This window comes from Lissotriton vulgaris, chromosome 2_1 (assembly GCF_964263255.1).
Source record: "Lissotriton vulgaris chromosome 2_1, aLisVul1.2, whole genome shotgun sequence".
Classification (NCBI taxonomy): Eukaryota; Metazoa; Chordata; class Amphibia; order Caudata; family Salamandridae; genus Lissotriton; species Lissotriton vulgaris.
Window position 1 is genome coordinate 612,032,193 of NC_141687.1, and position 14,260 is coordinate 612,046,452.

Sequence of the window (14,260 nt, forward strand, 5' to 3'; positions counted from 1 at the left end):
AATGAGCTTCTCGAGTCACTGACCCTGCCGTTGCAAGTGGTGATTGTGAAATGCAGTGCACACAAAAAGATTACAGATGATGTTGGTCGAGGAAATGCGTTTGCGGATGAGGTTTCGAAAGAAACCGCAAGGAATATAATGAGTCAAATGTATGTTGCAGGCCCTGCACGATGGGTGGGTGACGTTGGTATGTGTGAAGATACGATTGAGAGTGTGAAATCCATCCAAGCCGAAGCTACAGAGAAAGAACTGAAGGTATGGAAAGAAAGCACGGGTAAACTGGACGTGAATGGTTGTTGGGTTGAATTGTCAGAGCATCAGCGTTGGATGCTACCCAATGCGTATGTGCCTGCAATGGTGACAATGGCGCATGGAATGGCGCACATCAGCTTGAAAGGAATTTGCAAGTTACTGGCTCCAGTATGGCAGAACACCAGAATCCCTAAGTATGCAGAGAATATAGTCAAGAACTGTATGGTGTGTCTGAAATACAATCCTGGTAGGGGAACCCCAACTCCAGCTGGTCATTTTGCTCCTCCTACGTACCCTTTCGAGGTTTTGCAGCTAGATTTCATCCACATGGAGAGGTGCAACAATCTGAAATACGTACTCGTTGTTGTTTGTGCCTTTTCAAGATGGATAGAAGCATACCCCCTGAAAGGCAATAGTGCCTTATCAACAGCTAAAGCCCTTATCAAGGAGTTCTTCCCCAGATTTGGAATGCCGAGAATGGTTTGGAGTGATAATGGGAGTGAATTTGTGGGTCGAGTGATGAAGAAAGTGTGTGAAGGGCTAGGCATTCATCAAAAATTCCACGCTGCAAATCACCCCCAATCAGCTGGATTAGTAGAGTGCTATAACGGCACGCTAAAACTGAAACTGGCCAAAATTCAAGCGAGTTCTGGTCTTACTTGGCCTGATGCTCTGCCCTTGGCACTCCTATCCACAAGAATGACTGTGCACTCCAGGGTGGGACTTAGTCCCTACGAAATAGTGTTCGGCCGTCCGGCCAACATATGGGGAGTGCCAAGGCCAGCCAGATTCAGCGACTTAGAGCACCCTATACTACTTGATTACTTGTACGAATTGACGGCTAAATTGCGTGTTTTACACCAACAGGTACATGATACTATACCTCAAGCTACTGAAGCTCCAGGACATCCTATCGACCCTGGAACCTATGTGCTCGTGAATAATTTTCAGCGGACGAAGAATGATGAGCCCCGCTGGACCGGTCCCCACCTGGTACTTCTCTCCACGAGATCGGCCGTTCGCGTAGAAGGAAAGAAACACTGGATCCACGAGGCCCATTGCAAAAGGGTCCCTCTACCCCTGCCTCACGACCGGTGGGTCCAGGAGGGGATTGCTGATTCTGAGACTGAAACTTTGCTTTGCATCCTGCTTTTCAGTGATGCACAGGTAAAAGGAACAAACTCTGTACGTGAGAGTGACGACATTCTGCAAGGATCTGTGCCACCGTCGATGCGATTGAACATTACAAAACCTGAACTGTTGTTCGAAAACCAGACAATCCCTGGAAAAACACGCTACAATTTGAGACCAAGGGCTACGACTATGGACAAATAAAAATTTACTTTTTGACTATTTTTGATTGTGCAGCTCTCTCATCTGAGAAACTTGCTCATTTTAGTTTTTCGAACCGCCATCCGGTTCTGCTGCTAGGGTCGCGGTTGCCCAAGTCTCTGGAGTGCACCTGAAGACGTTAGGTCGACAGTTCTGTTGGTTTAAGGGAGTCACCCTGGACTGACAGAAGCACTCTTTAGCAGAAACACCCTACCACCGTGGGCAGCAAATTAGAAAGGATGGAGTTTTCTAAGATCGAGAGACCTGCCAGACGAATGAACTTTAAAGCCAGAATGTGTACATTAATGACAAGAACACGATTTCTGATATTATGTATTTGTATGTTGCTTAGTGTGATGACATTTTTTATAGGATATGTTTTACTCACTTTTCAAGTGGCATTTGCACCCACTACACAGCCCATGCCTCCTCCTACTGTTTCCTCACATTCTTTCCACCCTCTGCCTGAACACGAGACCGCTAGAAGATCGGAATTTGCAAATAACTCTTTCGTTCAGCTTTTACACCAACACCAGTTAGTAATGAACACGACTAATTGTTGGGTGTGCGGTCTTATGCCACATACGACAGATAAAGGCATCCCATATTTTGTCTTGCCATTCAGCTACTATGGTTCTTTGTGGGCGTTTCAGACGATGTTCCTATTTGCCATCGAACCATATCCACCACGTTCCACGAGAAGTAACTCGAGCAACAAGGCATTAGTGGTAGGAATCACGACTATGAGTAGAGACATTGACTCGTATAGAACCATTCCTGGAGATGAGTTGCAAGCATACACTAGATGGAACATGACCGGATATAGAGTTGCTCTGAATGAGAACAAACAAGCAAAGAGATCCTCCCCGATTTGGATTGTACCCCATAAGGGTCACCTATGTCTGCAAGGCAATGGCAGGAATCCCGGAGCTCAGTTAGGGAAGAGTGTCTGCACTGAAACGTATGTCTTTTCAACTCAGACCTCCCCTTCATTCCTAGCAGCTAAGGGCACCTACTTCATCTGCCATGATAGAGCGTATACATGGCTACCCCCGACTTCTCGGGCACATGTTTCATTTCGTTCCTGTTGCCTCCCACCTACACGGCAGATTACCATAGGACAAGGACAGTTAGAGGTGTCGTGAGTAAAGACGACACTACGGGACAAGAATTTGGAGACTTCGTAAAAGGTTTTCTGCCGTTCTGGGGGCCTATGGTGAACAGCAGGAACATTCGCCAATTGACGAGGGTAGTTAAATCTACCATAGTCGAAACTGCCGGTGCCCTTAGTAACTTGACTGCGGAGCTCCAGTCGGACCGCCTTATGACTCTTCAGAACAGGGTCGCCTTAGACGTCATACTTGCAGACCGTGGTGGGGTATGTAAGGTGATCCAATCAAGTTGCTGCATTTTTATCCCAGATAACGCTCCGACAGTATACCAGGCCATCTCCAAACTGCATAAAATCTCTGAATCTATTCACGTGGAAAAAGGAGACTGGTCGCTGATGGGGTGGTTCTGGGAACTGATATCCGCCTGGGGTTGGAAGATATTGATAGTCATTGGGATGGTCTTAGCCATTCTTTTCCTGCTCTGTCTGTGTGTGCAGTGTGCTCCTGCAATATGTGGCCTCTGTGCTATATCGTGTACAAGGAAACCTGTATCAAGAGACAAACTAAGTAGTAGGATGATGCTACAGCAACATCTCAATGACTTTGCCAATATAGACCTGGACTCAGTTTAGCATGAGTATAGGTTATTGCATATGTAAGGGCAAAAGGATGGTCTGTGGTACTGAAAATTCTGGACCCGTGTCAGATACATGGTCGTATCATGACGATTTTGGTATCAACAGACCGGTAATGGTTCGAATACTATGCACAAGCATTTCCGTCATGTTCGAGTGACGGAACCACCCTGAAATCGGATTTCTCGTCCGGAACCCACGGGTTCCATTTTGTGATCGGCAGCCATTTTGTGATTGCCCTCACATAAGGCAATGACTAAAGGCCGAAACCGAGCTGAAGGACACGTACACCTTTGCTGACTCCTCTGTGACCTGGGCAAGCTGACTCCTCTGCCCAAAGCCAAACCTGTTCGGCCAGGTCCTCTCCCAGCGGCCGATCTAGATTCGTATCAAGGCACAACATATCATAAACCTTTCATCGCACACAAACCATGCCTAATCTTGCACACACCTGTCCCTGTTTTTTGCTTTATGACTTGCTTTACGAGGAGGAGGTGCCCGATTTTATTGGGGGTCCGTCGATATCTGATGGAAATACTGGACCTCGCTGGGTAATCAATTATGAGCTGGACGAACAGAAATGTGGGCTTGTCATCATGACTTTGCTTTTCCTTTGTAGTAAAAATATTTATATGGTCAACTGTAAAATAAGGAATGTTTGCACATTATTTTGTATAAAAGAAGAAGGCTGGCTTCGTAAAAGAGAGCAGTCTCCTGAGAACATACATGCGCTTCATGCTGTTGTACTTCTAGGATATCTGTTACTGGCTGCAGCCAATAAATACGATCTTTGACTTCACCTAGAAGACTCTGTGTTTCTGTAGTCTGAAACAGGAAGGACTCAGGAGTTTTCAGGTGTTTTCCCTGGCACCGCCGGGTCCATAAAAACCCGGTACTCCAGTGGCTGGTAGTCGGAGGGTTCCGTCGGCTGGCCCTTTTATCCTCTTAAAGATGCATCCGGGGATTCCCAGATGCCCAGCAGGGTCTGGAGCCAGCTCTCGTGGAGGCCAGAGGTGTGATCGAAACCAGCCCACAGGGGAAGGCCAGAGGTGTGAGAGAAATCAGTCCCCCAGGGGAGGCCGGAGTTGCAATCAAAACTCTTTGGTCCTATCTCACTCAGGGAGCCCTTTACCCCCCGGCCGGGCCTGGCGCGTCTGCATCCTAAGTTTCGCTGGGACCGGGGTCGGGCAAGGCTAGGGAGTCATGGACCTCGGGAAGGGTAATGGCGGCCGGTGGCCCTGTGGGGTGATGCAGGTTCAGGGTGCCCGGTACCGGGAGGAGCATGCGGGGATGGTCGTCCATTGGTGGGGTCGTGTAGGGAGCAGGGCGGACAGAGAACTGGAGGACCAGGGGTTTCGGGGTGCAGGGCTGGGCTAACGGGACACTGAGTAACGGGGGGATCCATGCCACGAGGCCAGGTCCAACAGTCTTGAAGTCTCCTCCTAAAATAAGAGCTACATTTATAATAGTTATAATTTCTGAAGAAATGGATTTCCAAAAATTAGAATCATCTTGTGTAGGAGCATATACATAAAAAATGAATAGGGTATTTGTCATTTAGTGTTTGAGCATACACATATTGAACATCAGACTCATGTTTACAATCTAAAATGGTACCTGGTAGCTTACGAGATAAATAAAAAAGGCGATCCCCTTTTTACGCCCAGTGCAGGTGATGAAACTAGAGTGCCAACCCACCATTTTGTCATATAAACCACAATCGCATAATCAATGTGAGTTTCTTATAGAACGCATATATCCACTTTGCATTTATGTAAATAATCAATTTTTTTCTTCCTCTTTATTGGATGATGGAGCATTAACATTTAAAGAGACAATTTTCAATGTGTACCAGTTAGCCATACAAAAGAAATAGGATAGGATAGGATATGAAAGAAAATAGAAGACCGGAACTAATTATGCTGAGTATTAAGATAAAGTAGCCTATAGAAATGACAAACAAGACAGCCATCACAATTTCAGTCATAAAGGAAGAAAACACTAAATGAATCATTGAGGCAATGAAGGTACTATCCAGGCTGGAGAAAGAGAGCCATGGTATCTGCTAATCAAAAGAAGATTATTACAAAAGAGAAATGGCTGAATATCATGTGTCAAGTGTAGAAGTTTGAGAATCCATCATGACTGGAGCATGCAGATCCAAATAGGCAATCAAATATGTAGGTGAACAAAAAGACTTAGATATGTTAGTTTTTCACATTCTCATGATTGATGGATCAAACAATCTGTATTTATAACTTGCTTCACGAAGCCGAGGGCATAGATCAGAAACTACTCACGTAATGCAACAGTTTCCTTAGCAAAGTCTTGATGTATATATGTATGGAAGTATATGCTGTGCTGTGACTTCTACTGTGAAGGACGAAGTGAGGAGAGTCTAAGATATATATATATATATATATATATATATATATATATATATATATATATTACCTACTGGCGGTCGCCAGTAGGTAGTTATAGTTAGGATAATTTTCAATGTTAAATCTCAACATTCTATTTTGAATAACTTTGGCGCCGGTTGACGAATCTGCCTGAAATTTTCAGGAAAATGGTCTCATGGCGGTCCGGTCCTTCCCTGAAAGTTTGGGGGGGATTCGTCAAGCGGGGGCCGAGATAAAAGGGGGGTCCCAAAACGCGTTTTCCCCATGTTAATTTCCATAGGGCGGTCGATTTCACTTTTAGCCCGAATGGCTGAATGGATTTCCACCAAACTTGGCAAAATTGTAGGGACTGGTAGCCCGATGTGCCTTTGCTATGTCTCAAGATATGTGCTCCAGTGGATTTTGAGTAATTAAGGTTCAAAAAAATATATATATCTATAGCAGCGCACCGGTACGCGCACGGGTGCGCGTACCGTGCGCGCCACGCGACTTGCGCGAGGAAAGCTGATTGGCTCTCGGGTGTCTGTAAACATTCTAAACAGTCCGGAGCGGCCGCCATCTTGTGTCTCGGTAAAATCGAGACACAAGAGGTGGCCAAAACAAAGAGGGAAATGAACATAAGGGGGCAGAGTAGACCCCCCCTGACCCCCTAGGTTTGATGTGGGGGCCATAAAAGGGCCCCGCAAGGCAAAAAAAAAAATTTTTTTTTTTTTTGATTTTCGCGGGGGGAGCGCCCGGTACGCGCACGGGTGCGCGTACCGGGGAGCGTACCATGGGAAAAAAGAATGACAGTTTTAAAAGTAGCTGTTTAGAAAAAAAATGTTTAGTTGTTTTTTTTATACATACACATACATATATATAAATGCATATGCACATATATATATGCATATATGTCTATATGTGTGCGTGTAGAGAGAGGTAGAGAGGTAGAGGTGTAGAGGTAGAGAGGTAGAGAGGTAGCGGTAGAGAGGTAGAGATTAGTAGAGAGAGAAGAAGAGAGAGGTAGAGAGGTAGAGAGTAGAGAGTGAGTAATAGAGAGTAGAGAGTGAGTAGTAGAGAGTAGTAGAGAGCAGTAGAGAGAGTAGCAGAGTGAGTAGTAGAGAGTAGTAGAGTGAATAGTAGAGTGAGTAGTAGAGAGTAGTAGAGAGTGAGTAGTAGAGAGTAGTAGAGAGTAAGTAGTAGAGTGAGTAGTAGAGAGCAGTAGAGAGTGAGTAGTAGAGAGTAGGAGAGAGTAAGTAGTAGAGAGTAGTGGAGAATATTCCAAAGTTTGGCACAGCACCACTTTCACAATGAGTCCAATCAAATCATATCACTTAGAGTACTTATTGAAGCGCTGAATCTTGGTGTATATTCAAATGCTTTTATTTTCCTTAAGTTTATGTACCACAGCCAGCCGAAACGTTTCGTTCTGTACAACAGAACTTCTTCAGGGCGTTCTTATTTCCTTCAAGTTATGTCGGTATCCCGTTGTCATATAACTAGATATTTCTTCCAAATGTTAGACGAGACATAAGTATATTCTTATTAAAAGTGACTAGGTATCAATTTTACCCACACAATTCGGGCAGACTTGAGTAATTTATAGCATCCTCAAAGTCAGTCTTTCAAAAATTCCAAAGTATAGGACATGATAATCCAAATCCAAATGTTTCTCAAGAAAAGTCATTTACAATCGTTCGGAATATCGGTGTTTGGGCAGATATGATCCAGGGACCCCCAGTATGCAAGGGGAATTAGTCCCCCCTCTACAAACATGCACGGGGGCTGCGTTGCAGAGAGGTGTAAAAAGGGTTGTGGCTTCATTACACCTCTCTGCAATGCAGTCCCCTGGCGCATACTGGAGATTCCTGGTGGGCTTTCAGGTCTTATATAGTTAGGAATTAGCATTAAAAAAACCTTTGAAATTCACTGAAAAAACCAAAGGTTTCACACCAGTTATAGTTAGGAATTAGCATTTAAAAAACCTTTGAAATTCACTGAAAAAACCATAGGTTTCACACCAGTTATAGTTAGGAATTAGCATTTAAAAAACCTATTAAATTCACTGACAAAACCAGTTATAGTTAGCTGGAAATTTTACTGACATAAAACCATTGAAATTCCCACGTTATAGTTAGTTGGACTCACTATAACTTGCGCGCCTGCAATGCACTGCTGATGACGTCACATATTACATCACTCATGACATGGTCAGTGACATCACTCATGACATCACTGATGACACCATCCAGTGAATGTGTGTCTTTCTGAAAAATAAATTTGTTTTATATATGTATTTGTAAAGGTCGATGGAAGAATAAATGTTTAAATAAGTGTGTAAATGGATGTTTTTTTTAAAAAAAATTGGTTGGTTAACTGGCTTATTAAGTGTATCTTAGTGAATACATATATTAGCGAGTATTGTTTAAATATTTAAATGTTTGTATCAGTGTTTCTCTTTGTGTATAAGTGGCTGCAGGGGTTGGTGACTGACTCACTGTTTGTATGTGTTTTGAAGACAGAATATGTGCAGGACTGTATGGGTGGACGAGTGTGTATATGTGTGTGTTAGTGAGTGAATGACTGTCTCACTAGTGTCTTCATTACTAACGACATATGTTTTAATCTAGTATATGTGAGTATTGATGTATATAAGTGAGTATAGTATATATAGTGAGAGATTGTAGGAGTTCCTGTTTAAATAAGTATGTGTTTCTATAAGTGATTGTTTAAGAGAGTAAGTATGTGTAAGTTTCCTTAGAAGTAAGGTGGTAGTGTGTGTATAAATGTATATGCAAATAAATGGATGTTCAATAGTTTATGTGCATGTGTGAGTATGTGTGTGAGTAACTTTTGGATGACTGCTGATGTGTAACAGGATGTATAGGTGTATCACTACATATGATGAGTGAGTATATATATGAGTGACTATATAGAACTGTTGGTGAATGAGTGGATGAGTATATAGATGGTGGAATTACTGAATTGGTTGTTGTTACTGGTTTGGGTATCTCCATTTTTTTGAAAATGTTTGTTTCTATTTTTGAATATTTGTTTCAAGCGTTACATTACACTGAAATTAGGTCTGTCACTCTGTCACAAGGATGGTGTCATCAGTGATGTCATGAGTGATGTCACTGACCATGTCATGAGTGATGTAATATGTGACGTCATCAGCAGTGCATTGCAGGCGCGCAAGTTATAGTGAGTCCAACTAACTATAACGTGGGAATTTCAATGGTTTTATGTCAGTAAAATTTCCAGCTAACTATAACTGGTTTTGTCAGTGAATTTAATAGGTTTTTTAAATGCTAATTCCTAACTATAACTGGTGTGAAACCTATGGTTTTTTCAGTGAATTTCAAAGGTTTTTTAAATGCTAATTCCTAACTATAACTGGTGTGAAACCTTTGGTTTTTTCAGTGAATATATATATATATATATATGTATGTATGTATATATGTAAGCTCACGCGTAAGAACACAGGCCACACTCGCGGGGATCCAGGTCAACAGCTTTATTCACTCACAGCATGCCAATATATATATATTACCTACTGGCGGTCGCCAGTAGCTAGTTATAGTTAGGTCCTATTATCCATAGGAAATCCGCAGCATTCTATTTGGAATAAGTTTGGCGCTGGTTGATGATTCTGCGTGAAATTTTCCAAACTTTTGGCCAGCTCAGTTCCGCTCCTTCCCTGAAAGTTTGGGGTGATTGTTATATATATATTTTTGCCTTCCACCATTAAGACTGACATTTCCCGGACAGCTTTAAGGATCATTAAGACGTGAGAATGACTTAACACTTTAAATATGACTTGGCGCGCTTTAGATTGGTTTGGTTTACGGTGTGAGGGTAGGCAATGAGCTTTATCTATTTCAAACTTCTCTGATAATTTTAATTTTTTTTTCAAGCATATTTTTATTAAACTTTTTCCAAAGTACATCTTAAGATACTTTAAGTTTTAATAGGGATAACAATACATTTTCAAAATAGTCAATCCTAACCCTCAATATTCTTACGTAAATTAACGATGCACAAGTTATATTGGCGATTTCTATTTTCCAGATCCAACAGCTTCTTTTTCATGGGTTTATATGTGCTTAACTTGAGCTGTCAAATGAGCAACTTGAGTATAACAGATTTTAAGCTCATTGTCTGAAACTTTAATTTAACCCTTTTGATGCTGATGACGAGCTCAGCTCGTCATCACCCACGGGTGTCGTGTGCTGATGACGAGCTGAGCTCGTCATGAATAGAGCAGAAGAGTAATTTCCAGCACAGGAGGGGGAAAACGCCTAGCAGCCAAGGTGTTAAAGACCTGCTAAGACTCTTTGAATGTGTTTAATATCACAGCAAATAACGTTAGTGTTACTATGAATTGCCTGACCTAGAATTTTTGACATTGACTCCTCCTGAGATTCAATTAGTTTAGACTTAACGGGTGGTGGTGAAGTAGCTCACTTTATTTTGTGAGAAGTATGAATGTTTCTTTTTTTGACATATTTAAACAGAGGCAGGAAAGCTGTTGGTTAAATTGTATATGAAATGCTTTTGTAGTACTTATTATTAGAACAATGGGAAACTGACTGAGGCTTTAATGGAGAAAAAAAGGTCTTAAATTACTGGACAATGTAAAAAAAAGAAGACACAGTATGCCTTTAAGAACTGCAAAGTATAGAAAAGACAGCACCTTTAAGAAAACCAAAAGGAGTGATAAAGCCCTCCTCCTTTCCTCAGGCTACCCCTCCTACAGTACAGTCACCTGACATGATTTTCAGTCCAGAGGAAATTCCCTTTTCAGTCAAGGAAACGTCAACAGGCTGTAGAGGGAACTTTGCCTTTATTGAATCCGCCATATTTTGACATCTTAAAATCATCATATGAACAGGTAAGGACATTGCTCACTGTGCACCCACAATCTTGGGTGCGCGTTCATTCATCTCCAAGGCAGAATGGAGTCGTAACTGGACCTATCAGGCATAACATGAAATACATAACTTACCTTTACTTGAATGCCTCTAGATTCTTGTTTGAAGGAACTACCCTCCAACTACAACATTTTGATCACAGGTTGTGGATATGTAACAGGACACTGGCGGCAGTTGGGGCAGAGGAGGAGACCTATCTAGAGTTGAAGACAGGTCCTGTGACCAAGGCGAGATGGGCTGGGGCTGCCCACACTCAGATCCACCGGCAAGTGGTGTCAGCATGGGAGCTGGGCAGGAGCAGTACAGTCAGAATGCACATTAAGGACCAGGAGGCGAGAACCCGGACGGGATGGCACCGACTTATCTAACTACAGACCTTTGTCCATATTAGCAACCAAATATAAAATCCTAAGCAAGGCCCTCACTAATCAATTATTACCTGCCCTCACCACCCTTATACATCAAGACCAATGTGGGTTTCTCCCTGCACGTAGCACTTCTCTAAACACTAAGAGACTTCATCATATCATGATGGCCACCCCTGCAGAGTACGAGAATGCTGGATGCTTGGCGCTGGACTTGCTTCAGGACTTTGACTTTATAACATGGAGATACATGTTTGGGGTCCTGCAGCGCTTTGGCCTTCCCTCAGATTATCTCCGATGGGTACGACTAGTCTACATTAATCCCACTGCCAGTGCACGTACTGGGGCCACATCTCTCGCAAATATACTATACACAGGGGTACGCGTCAGGGGTGCCCACTTTCCCCCCTTCTGTTTGTTTTGGCATTGGAGCCGCTAGCCATAGCCCTGAGACAGTCGTCTGAACTTCTAGGGATACCAATAGATGGCACCACACACTTAATCTCAATATACGCGGATGACATCCTTATTTACCTGGGTGATTTGGCAGCTAGGGCGGAACCCCTTCCAAATGTTTTCCCCACCTTTGAGAGCATATTGGTCTTAGCCATTAACACAGGGAAATCTAATTCCTTCTATTTCCGGGAAGGACCACTCCCAGATATGCTCCAATTCGGCACATACAAGCTACCCGTAGCACATAATACATTCAAATATTTGGGAATTCTCGTATATAGGACACAGAGGGAACAACTGGAGGGTAATGTAATGAAGGCCATTTCTGCTATACACTCCAGCATATCTTTCTGGACATCTTTGCCAATATCAGTAATGGGGCGGATTGCCATCTCTAAGATGGTAATGTTACCTCCCCTTCTATATTTCTTTGTTAATCTGCCCCTGATGGTGCCACAATCCACCTTTTGCATCCTTGACACACGACTGCTGGAGCCTCTTTGGGGGAGGGGAAGAAGAAGGGTTAGCCTAAGAAAGCTGCAATTGGCGTCACAAAGGGGTGGATTAGGGGTTCCCGATTTCTGGGCATATTACTATGCATGTCAGCTCCAGTGGCTGTCTTACTGGACGGCAGGTAGGAACCTACAAAAAATAGGATATAACGCTTGTGACCTGGAACACGGAACCCTACACAATGTATTGCTCCCTAAAATAAAAATACCCCCGGATGGACCCCCTTTGTTAAAAACTGCACTACACTGTTGGAAAAAGGCCCTATACTATACCTCAGGCACGATCCCGTAAGCGAGTAATATCACATTATTCGGAATACCAATCTCGGGGGGAAAGCTCACGATGACCAGACTGCATGGTTGGGTAGAGGCTGGTGTGGAGGAGGTTGGATGCCTTTTTGGGGATGGCACTCTATTAGACCATGGTTCTTTTGTGCGGATTACTGGCGAACCAGACCTCCTTTATTTGCAACATGCAAAGATTGCACACTACATTAGGGCGACAAGGGTGCCTCAACTCAACAAACCTCCACAACATGAACTAGTACATCTACTTTATGATATGGGGAGGGGTGGCCACCTTGTCAAATGGCTATATACAGGCATTCAAGCACAAGCTTCCATTGTCCTCACGACCTCCGCCCAAAATGGGCACAAACCACAGACACGAAACTCACTGATAAAGCATGGGAGAGTATCTTAGAACACCCCAAATGGGTCTGCCGTAATGCAAAACTTAAATTTATCCAAACTATGGTTCTTCATACATCTTACTTAACCCCAATGAGAATACAGCACATGTTCCCTGAAGCCCAAAACTGCTGTCCAAGATGCAAGGCGGGCTTTATCCACATGATATGGGCTTGCCCCCAACTACATGATTATTGGGGAAAGTTCTGGAATACACTTGGGGAGATTACACACCTCACAATTACAGACAACATACTGGAATGTCTGTTGGGCCTGCGCAAGCATACCAGCTCCCTGAAGGTCCAATTGTGTTTCTTAGATCTTGCATTTATTTTCGCCATTAGAGTGAGTACTATGTGATGGAAATCCCCTAGGATCTCTCTACTATAAACATGGCGGGATGAGGTAGCCCAGTGGGGCAGTGGCAAAAAGAGCGGCACTCAGACACGAAGAAGCGCGAGAGCTACGAAAACACCCCATTTCTATGGAATGGGATATCATGTTGGAAGAACTCAAACAGCTAGATCTCCTACCCATACATGTCAATCCTACCCCATGAACAACGACCTCAAACATGGTATACAGGAGCCAAAAGCCCCTACCAATCACACTACTGCACACCAGCAGCAACGGACAGATACTGGTAATAGACTAGGCCTACTAGTCTGGATAGACGGCAGAAGACCGGCAGACCAGGAGGAGGGTGGAGGGATGAAGGGAGGGGGGACGGTTTAGTTCATGACATAATTTTAAAGTACAAAATGCAATCACCTTCTGTGATATAAAATATAGCATGGATGTATCAAATATCTCCTATCTGTACTGACTGTATTACGGTATGCTACATGGTGTACTGTGACTTAAAGTCTGTATAAAGCTGTTATTGGTAAAGGTTGGATAACAAGCAACCAAAAACAAAAATCCCATTAGTACTTGCTATGATATATTGCAACCAAACTGAGGTTTTCAATAAAGTTTGTTTAAAAAAAAGGACCAGGAGGCGAAGACAAGAAGCCAGCTGAGCATAAGGTCTGTAATAGGAGACAGAAAAAGTAGCAAATATGTGACATTGTGAGCTGTTATAAAAAGTATTAGTCAGTTTCAATATGTAAATAAAGGCCCAGAATGCAGGGAAACGTTGTGGAGATACCTCGAGGCATTCAGGTTTAACAAGCTAGTAGACCCATCCAAACAAGGATCATGGGAGGCCTGTCACCAGGCTCAGGAAATGCGTCTAGGAACTGGGCAAGTCAAGATATTCCTGAGGAGGTCAATGACAGAGCAGCAGGCCAGGGGACCCGGATAAAGCAGCAGTGCCTGACCGACCAGAGATTATGCCCAATGTGCTAGATGTGTGAGTATTGGGCTATACTCCTGCAGGTGAGGGCCCTCTTTTTAGGCCCAGCAATGGGAAATGCCTGAGCAGATTGTATTTCCAGGCAATGCTAAAGAAGGTGCTGGGCAAGGAAGTTTCAGCAAGCATTCCTTCCGCATTCGGGTATCGACTGCAGCAGCATGGCTAGGTATCACAGCAGAGACAGCAAAGGGTTAAGCAGGAGGTACTCCATGGCATATACGAACTTTGTTA